We start from the raw sequence: 10,296 nt of genomic DNA on the forward strand, positions 1-10,296 counted from the left end.
TGAATCACGATTGACAAGTGTTGATACACCTTTATTATGCTTGAACTGTAGTCTAGTATGTTTGCAATGTGGATGCCTTGTACTGACTTTAAAGTCTTGAGCTAGGATTCAAATCTTGAGGTCTTGAGCTCTTGAGGTCCAGAGATCCAGTTTAGCTTGAACACAAGGGACTGGCCCTATCAAGTGATCAATGGCCTTTTGATCACTTGAATAGGCTTGGGGAATTGTGCACAGTGCAAATGATTTGGATGGTCAAAGTAAACTTTGATCAACACAACCAATGGGAAAAGATCAGTCTAATGAATGGATTACTCAGTTAACTAAATCACTTGATTATAAGCAAAACCCTAAACTAGGGGAACATGCAATGGTTGAGGTATAATCAATCAAATATCTCAATCATCAAAATTCACATGAGAAATAAATTATTAAAATGATCAATTAAACCTAAACAAATCCTAAGCTAAGGAAGCATGCAAATCAGGAGTTCCCAAACCCTATGGGCAAAATGGTCAATATGCATAAAATTTGATTAATGTAGAATTAACAATCAAGATTACTTAAAATTAATTAATACTAACTAATTAATTAAAATCAAAATGTTAATACATGATGAAAAATTAAGCTAAATTTAATTAACTTAATCCTAAAATTTCTAATGGTTACAATTAACCTATTAATCATAATTATTTCTAATAATTACAATTATTTCTAATGATTACAATTATTATTATCCTAATTTTTTAAGACTAACCTAATATTTGCACAAACATGAAAAAACAGAAAGAATGAAAATCACATTAAGAAATTAATCAAAAATGATTAACCGAACTAAATTAAGTTAAATTAAATCAATTAATAAGAAGAGAGAGGGTGCAGGCTCAGGAAGGGGGTGTTCATGGAAACAATTTTGTTTGGGCCTTAGGCCCAACCGGTCCCAGACTCAAACAGCAAACAGAAAATTCACAAGGTACAACAAAGCATCAATAAACGCGCTTTTCCAACAAGCCATGGCAACATTCAGCAGCGCGAAAAAAGAAATTCTCCTTCGTCACTCTCGCACATCCTCTCCTCCTCTCATCATCAATTTGAATATTCAGTGTTCATCGAAAAAAAGGAACACAAAATACACAGCACCACCAAACACAAAGAAACGTTCACAAGGCTGAAACAAAGGATCCAAAATGCGAAACTCAACCACGAATTCAAAAACATTCCTAATTCTGTCTAACCTCAACGGATCAAAACCAAAACATAATCACAACGCAAAACTCGCGGATTGAAGCAAGAAATAACTCACGAATTTGACGCCGTGGCAAAAACCAGGTATTGATCCTTTGTACGCTTCTTTTTCTTCTACTCTTTGTGCTTCTTCTGTTGCGTTGTTGTTTGCTGCTTGATCACAATGTTTGCATTCTTTATGAGTTGTTTGCCTTCTGATGAATTTCGATGTGTGCGTGATGAAGAATGATTTTTGTGTAGGAAGAATGAAGATTTTGGATTTTCGTTCGTTTTGTATGAATGAATGAAGATTTTTTTGGACTGTGAAGTATGGTTTTTGTGCATCTTTGATGAATGAGTGAAGACTCTGTTTTGTGAGTGCATAATTCATTTATAGAACATTGAATTCAGTTATGAAACTCACATAGAAATCCACATGAAATTCAAAGTTAGTTGCAAATGAGGAAAATGGCTAGCATGTTAGTTATTGAACATTCAATCTCGGTTAGTGAATTAGTGATTCTATGTGATTCACTTGAGTTGTTACAGTGGAATCTCATTTAAATGCTTATTGAGACTTGTAGGTTACACAATGAATGAAATTAGCTTGAAATTGGAAATGTTAATTGGCTAGTTTGATTTGAAGTTATATGATGAAATGCTCTTGGAATGGTTTTAGCAGGATGTTTTGGAAAGGTGAAAGTCATGCTTGCATATTAAATGGTTTTGGCTTGGAACTTTGTTGGCTTGCGTTTGGAATGGCTTGAAGACCTTTTGCTTGCATATGGCAATGGCTTGAAGAGTTTTTGCTTGCATATGGAATTGAATTGTGGGACTTTGCTTGCTTGTGGAATTTGGAGATGGATTGTGGAGTTCGGAAATTGTATGAATGAAGGAAGAAAATTTGGAATGCTATGTTTAAATTTAGCATTGTAGTTTTTTTTGTAATGATTGAAGATTGTAATAAAAAATTGGATATTGTAATGTTGAAATTGAAAATAATAGAGTGTTAGTTTGAAATGAATTAGAAATGAATAGTTATGATTGTTTGGATGAATGAAATTGTAATGAAATGTTTCATTTGACAAATATGAATGGAATTTAGATTGAAGAAAATAATTTGTTTATGTAATAGAAATGGATTGATGAAATGAGCTTGAATGTTAATTGGACCAAGGTTTAAAAATGAAACGAGGTAAAAAATGGACAAATGGTTTGGTTTCCATTTGAAATGAAAACATGATTTTTGGTGATGAAACATAGTAAAATGAATGGAAATAGGCCTTAGGGGTTAAGGAAAAGTCAATTGACTTTGGTCAACTAGTTGACCAAAAGTCAACTATAGCAAATTTTGGCAAATCTGTGATTTAATGATGGAAGTGAATATGGAAATGATATTTGCATGGCCTTGTATGAATATTGTACGACTGCGAACTGATGATCTTGACAACACCATATGAATGGATGCAATGATCAAACCTTGAACCATATGAAATCCCAAGCATATGTGCATGTAGGTTAGATGAATGAATCTTATGCACAAAGCAAGTTAAAAGGTTGATGGTGTATGACAAGATGTATGATAACATGGTCAAGAACCTCTTCCTCAATGAGCTAGGGTTTCAGTCAATTCTATGGTCAAAAGCCAATTCACAAAGGCACCCAAGTACCAAGCATCTATGATTAGGGTTTCATGGTGCACACCCCATAATCAAGGCCTTCAAACTAAGCATGAAGCTCCACAAGCAAGGTCCTAACACATGAGCCCCAAAAATTAGGGTTTAGATGCATGGATAGAAGCCAAGTTGTGATCTCCTTGAATCAAAGTCCCAAAGACCAGGAAGTTAGGATTTCCCCTCATATGATGAGTCAAACTCCAATGCTCAAACCAAATCCTAGTTTTTTTTATCCACCGGCTTTGAATCTATGATGTTTATTAGGAAGTGTTAACATGAATGAATGATGCACATGAATGAGGCATGAATGAGTACATATGAATATCAAGTCATAGGTTAGATGAAAAATGAGAAGGGGATGAAAATTTTTGGGGTATGACATATAAGTAGAATGAAAGTTGGAAATGCAATCATTGACTAGGTTGCAAGTGTAAACATAATATCATTATTAGTGGTAAATAGAATTAGGACCTCAAAATTGAGCCAACTGCGAAAACACTACGGATGGAAGATAAAACTTGCAGAAAGTCAGTGGGAACAATTAAAGATGTACTGATCAAGATTGACAAGTTCCTATTTCATGATGTTAGACGTTGAGGCAAAACCTAACATACCTTTCATTATGGGACAACCACTCGTGAATACCGCAAAGTTATTGGTGGACATTGACAAAGGTCAAGTGAAGTTCAAAATCAAAGACAGTGACGTATGCTTTAAGGTATAAGGTATTACATGACACTAGCAACCATCAAGCTATTGATGTTTAAAAAGTGTTATTGGGAGGAAACCAAGCAAATTTTTCATATTTTCTTAGGTAGTGTACATCCCGAAAATTCTTAGTCGGGCCGATTTATCTCTCTTAGAAAAATTCAGGATGGTAAGTCGGAATTACAACAATAAGTATGCTAGGATGGAACCGAGATGCTACCCGTAAAATATGACCATGCATGATCCTGGAGAGAAACACCCGGTTTGACCCATTGTAGATACCTGACGGCTGGTTCTCGGAGCAACCCGTCCTTGGCAGACACCGAACAACCGGGTTGGTAGCCTAAATGTAATGGTCAAGAGGCAGTTCAAGGGTTACATGGAAGTTACATATATAATTTAAAACCGTTGAGAAGCTTTATTAATGATCATTATGAAGATGGTTGGCAGTATGGAATGTAAGAAACAAAGAGATGTGTCTTGATGGATCATTAATACTCGAATCAGGGAAACGAATGAGAGGGTTATATAAAGAGAAGCATATTAGATAGAAAATGGGGGACAATTGGGTGAGAGAAATATGAGATCAATATGCATGTAAAACTCACAGATCCAAAGATAGAGTTGATCACCCCATTTTCCTCAAATATCATAACAATGGAAGTCTCAAGGGATACATTTGTAGTACCACAGTGAGCTCTTTGACAATGATTAACTGCACTGACTGTCATCCATTGATGCAATATCATCATTAGAACTTTCCCATGGTATTCACATAGAGATAAATTGATGAAATATATAATGGAATAATTTTATAAATGCAGATTGCACGTTTACACGAAAGTAATCTCATTGAGAACGACAGTTCAAGCAGCATGTTGGTTACAATGCCGATACTATGTTTAGCATGGGAGATCCAGAGTCTAGCCCGTTCGGTGGGAGAAGCAGTAGCAGCATTGGTTCAGGAAAATGATGAAGAAACAACACTGACACTGTCAGTCGAAAAGATGTACAAGAACATAAAATACTAGGAAATGATTCAAGATATGGATATTAGTTGTACTGCTTATACGGAAATAAGTCATGAGGAGGATCACATTGTCGACACCGACATCAAAAGATAAGTGATTTTAATGTTTTAGAAAGCTTTATATGTAATGTATTCTGAGATTGTGTGCTTAATATGTCACGTGCAGTGATTAATAGTAATAATGTCTTTGCATCATGCATTTATGTGTATAGTGTTGTAATATACGGTGAAATCCTGATACATTGTAGAAATAGTGTTAACATCGAAAATGAGAACGTCATGGAGGTTTAGTTGTGAAGCTACATCGACTTAGATTTTATGTGTGTATTATGATATAATAATGTTTGGTTATCGTGATTTGCTCCGGGCAAACCGGTGGGTTTATGCCTCAGTGTTTCAGTAAGAACGATCTTTGATGGATGAATCGAATGTACGTGTCACCGTAATGGGAATGAAGTTGATCTTATCAATTAAAGGAATTTCCGATAACCATTTTTGCAAAAACCATCATTACGATCTGTGATCGATGTTTCAATTGCACAATCTACCCTTCCGGCGTTTTCGGCGACGTTACGTCATGCGAAGTTCTACACGAAAGCACGGCCGTCGGGGATAACTTTATTTTCAAGGCAACCAAGAGCTGGAACTTCACACTCACTGCATTAGGAGATGAGGTCACAAGTATTGTGCTGCTAGGAGATAACGAATCAAAGCAAGTTTTGGATGAATCCCCAATGAACTTCCAGCGTCAATGCCAATGTCGACCTGCTCAATTTACTTTCCACTAGAGGTATCTTGATAATCTAAGATAACAAAACAGGTACTTTTACTTGACTGCTGCACCTCAATGTTTTATGCTAGATTACTATCTAGACAAAGCTATCGAAACTGGCTTGTTTGATTATGTATGTGCTCAATTCCACAATAACCCTCCATGTCCATATTATAGAGCCAATTTTGATGCTACGTTTCCCTTAAAGTCATGGAATGCTCAGACATCGTTGGTGCTACCAAATAATACGGTTTTCATGGGATTACCAACAGCAGCTCCTAGTTGTGGTTATATACCACCAAAAGATTTCATTACTAAGCAATCAGATAAAAAGAAAAAAGAAACAAGTCAAACAACCTGATCTTCAATTTGTGACACAATGGCTGCAGGAAAGTAGGTTAAGAAATAAAAATGATTATACCAGTTTGAATATCATAGAGGAAACAGTAAGAGGATTGGATAAGCTGCGGAACCTTCTGTAGCCAATTTCGTGAATACTGAAATGGTATCAATGTAACTGTAGCGGTGTATTCGTCGCTATATGATTTATTGATTAAACCATAAGTAAAGTATACAATGAATCGAGTCGCCACCGCACTTTTATTTATCCTAAGGACGGGTTAAAAAGCGAACAAAAACCTAAGAAGTTTTACACGTAGAAAACCAATAAAAGATCAGAGAATCTGGGTAAGGGGTAAATTACGCAATGGGAAGGTGTTAGGCACCCATCACGTCCTAGGTACTCCTAGGGAGCCCTTTTCACACTTGTTGTATAAGAAAATGTTTATTTGTTTTGACATATTGTGCAAACATGAATGGGAAGATGAGAAAAGAATGTACAAATTAGTTATTTTTGTGTTTGAACGGATGAACCCGTTGCCTACGTACCTTCCATCAAAGGTAAGGATCAAAACGCCGTAGTTCGGCTAAAAGATTTCCAAAAATTAGTGAGTTCATTTTAAAACACGAGAACTAAGGCTTTTCATTACCAATGGGAGAAAACTCAACCAACATCAACAATCCACCATGCGAGGATGGCTTCAACATACTAGTGAGGGGTTAACCCTATAATAAATATGGAAGACTTACGATCAACTCACTAAGGATAAGGTAAGATTTACATCAACCACTATGATAATTAAAACCTAAGACTAATGTATGAAAACATATTAACAATGGACAAAGCCAAAACAATTAAATGGGTGAAGTTAATTGATTATGATTATTCACAAAATATGGTCAATGTATGATTAATATTGATTCAAAGAAGTGTTATGAAAAGTGAAGTTTGAAAAGTCAAGGACTTATGGTCCAAGTTTCTAATTTGAAAAGACATGAAGATGTTTGCACAACAAGTCAAAGTTTTTGAAAGCAAAGTGTGAAAAAGTTTAGGACAAAGAGGGTATGAATGATGGAATGTAAAACTTCTTAGAAAGATTCACCTCTTGAAATCATATAGAAGATGACTCAAGTGTGTCCTTAGGAATAGGCAACAATGCAAGTAAAAATAAAGCAAGGTGATACCGGATGCCATCAATGGTCTTATACCAATCTCACAAACAAAAGCGGATATCGGATACCAATGAATGGGTTTACACCAATCTCCTAAAACACACAATGATACCGGAAGCCAATAATGGTCTTACTCCAATCTCACAAAAGCAAAAGCGGATATCGGATACCAATAAATGGGTTTACACCAATCTCCTAAAGGAAAACAAAACTTGGATGTCGGATGCCAATCTATCTGGACTTATACCAACCCCCAAAGGATGATCATAGGAATACAAATGCCAACAACATGGACTTATAATTGCATCCTCACATACAACAAACAAACAAGCATTTAAGCAATGGACATGAGTGACCCAGTGAAATGGTCTTACACTCTGTCCCTTCCAAATCCTAGGAACAAAAGGCCAAAGAACATGGTCTTACAATTGTCCTCAATGGGTAAACCAAACATGGATCACAAAGATATGCAATGATGATCATGCAATAATGAACAGTCAATGATGATAAGTACACAAAGGCAAACAAGCATGTACAAATACAACAAGCAATCAATCAAACAAACATTTAGCACACTCTATAACCAAACAATTAGGCTCAATCAAAGGGTTAGACTTAAAAGTCAACTGGAATAGGGTCAATGGTGCTCTTAACCTTGACATTGAGAGCCAAGGTGAAGCAGATGAAAGGATATGAGGGGTGTGCCTCATCACTCTTATCCCTGGTCAGGGAGAGCATTGAATATCAGAAGGTGTGGGAGTTCAGAAAGATGGAACTCTCTCCACAAGTTAGACTCGATAGATCTTGGGTTTTTACTCACTATGCATCAACACATGTGGTGTGAGCAAGGTGAGTGACTCACAGAATAGTAGGAGATAGCCTACATATCTCTTTTGTCTACCAATTGCCTCACATGAGGTCTTTTCCTGCTTGGGGACAAAGTTAAACAATCACAAACATTGTCTCTTAAGGAGGACTTCAGACAGTTGCCTGGCTAAATAACAAGCCAGGTCTTCCAGACTACATGGAGACAAGAGAGTCTACCTCAATGCTTAAGCAAAGCAAAGCAATAACAAGTTCTCAAAGGAACTAAAGCGACTATGGTACCTGAAATCAATCAAAGATAATCAGTATCCCAATCACAAGGTCAAAACAGACAAGTTATGAACCAACAGTCAACACAATCAATCACATGTGCAAAGCACCAACTCAAAGCAAATGAGTTAGCATCCTACAAAACAAACCATGTTAGTTCAATCACAATCAATTAAACCAAACTCAATCAACTTGGATTAAATTCCTTAAAGCAATTGCTTCTTTAACCTGAAAAAACAACTCAAATGTGAGAAGTAAGACCACTAGGACAAGCCTAGGGTCAAAAGGAGGTAAAAAATTCAAAACAGCAAGTGAAAATCGATCAAAATCAAGATTTATCAAACAAGAGTAGAATCCAATTGGTCTCACATCAAAACTATGCACCAAACCCAATTCATACACAAAACATGTCAAACTATGCATTTTGAAATCACATTGGAGCAAACAGAATGATCACAATCAAACCAATACCAAAATAGCTCAATAAATCCCCAGAAAATTCAAGCTTAAACAGAACACATTCAAAGAGCTGCATATCAAATTTCATGCCATTTGGACCAGGGGAAGTAAGTCAATGAAAATCATAAAGTCAACACAAGTTCATACAAGCTCTTACATGGCATCAAAATATGCATTCACTTCAACCAATCATAAAACAGAGATAAAACATGATAAATGGATGGGACTAAAACCATGACAAACCTCAAGATGTCTACAATACACATGCCAAATTTCAAATCCATCCAATTAATAACCAGAATTTCACAAATCAAATGGGAAGATGTATCACAAAAAGTCAACAAATGACTAAACAGCAAATAAAATCCCAATCAAATAGGAAATGCCTTCAAAAATCCCAGAAAAATTCACATGCAAAAATCCAGAGCAAATCATGTTCAACAAGCATAGAAAATAAAATCAAGAAGATGCACAAAGCATGGTATGGCACAAAATATAACACTCCAAAGATCATATCATATCTCTCAATCCAGGAACTCAAAAATTACAAACCACATATCAAAATGACCAGAAGTGAGTCTAGAATGCACATGTAAAATTTCACACATTTTGGAGCAAGCATCAAGATTTCATGAATGGAATGGCAAAGCATATGCAAGAAACATACATGAACAAAGATATTAGACCAAAATAAAACACAGCCGTGCACAACTTGTGATATCATGCTCATAAAAAACTAGATGAAAAATGGAGATGGATGCAAAAATCCCCACACAATTTGGATCATCCAAGAATTATTTATGAATTTTTGAAGTTTAATCAAGAAAATGAAATAAACATTAAAACATAAAAATGAAATAATGCTGAGCGTGGCAAAGTTGTAAATATGCTACTCACTTAATGAAACTCTGCGTTTCATTAAGTGAGGTGTCCTCACGTGAATGGATGCAGGGGCGCGGGAAACAACTATTCAAAAGCAAAAGCCAGGCATGTGGATCAAATCGCGATCTGGAGAAGAATTTCGAACACCTTCATCGTGTTCTTCATGTTCTTCATGAACATGAACAAATTTTCATGAAAATACGCAAGCGGCATACCATTCGAATCAGCAAATCATGTAGATCACTAAAACAGCAAGCATTCATCATAACTCTAAGCATGCTAATCAGATCGAGCAAAAGAAGATTTCATATCCAAACTTCAAATCTAGATTTCTTCATCAATACTTAATGGATTAACACGATCTAAGTTTCAGTGTACTCTAGGTCGCAAGATCTACCTAAACCACATGCTCATTCTAGCAATTAAAGAATTCGAAATCTGACCTTATGAATATGCAGTTCTTGATTCAGCTTGTTTCGAGACTCCAATTGCCAAAACAGATGCTGATTGATGCAAGGGAAGATGAAAGGAATCGATGCTTTAGCTCAGAAATGCTTGATGATGAAGAATTTTCAAACTGCCATGGAAGCTCAAGATGTTAACAGTTGCGGTTCAGCCAAGTTCCTCGTGGTTTCTCCTTCAACAGATGAGCAATAGCACCTACAAATGATGATTAACACAAGAGAAACCAAAAAGAATCATGAAATTCGAAGGAAAAAGTGAGAAAAAGTTTGAAGAATTTTGAGAGAATTTTGAGATTTTTGGATTTGGATATGAGAAAATGAATCTGGATCTCGAATTCAGTTATGATTAGGACTATATAGTCCTTGTTAATCCAGCTACTAAACATGATTAAGCCAAATTGGAAGTGATTAGCAAGAAGCTCATGTTATGTCAATTGGCAAAATTGCCCTTTCTCACCTTGAACCAATGGAACAGTA

The 10,296-nt window shown here is 35.9% G+C and overlaps 1 long non-coding RNA gene across 1 annotated transcript; it reads left to right on the forward strand.

Annotated features, from left to right (window-relative positions):
* Positions 1–1,007: 1,007 nt before the first annotated feature.
* On the forward strand, positions 1,008–2,245 carry LOC127121240 (uncharacterized). Its single transcript, XR_007803359.1, has 2 exons — positions 1,008–1,326; positions 1,483–2,245. It is a non-coding gene; the product is annotated as an uncharacterized LOC127121240 (long non-coding RNA).
* The last annotated feature ends 8,051 nt before the right edge of the window (positions 2,246–10,296 follow it).

This window comes from Lathyrus oleraceus, chromosome 2 (assembly GCF_024323335.1).
Source record: "Lathyrus oleraceus cultivar Zhongwan6 chromosome 2, CAAS_Psat_ZW6_1.0, whole genome shotgun sequence".
NCBI classification, from domain to species: domain Eukaryota; kingdom Viridiplantae; phylum Streptophyta; class Magnoliopsida; order Fabales; family Fabaceae; genus Lathyrus; species Lathyrus oleraceus.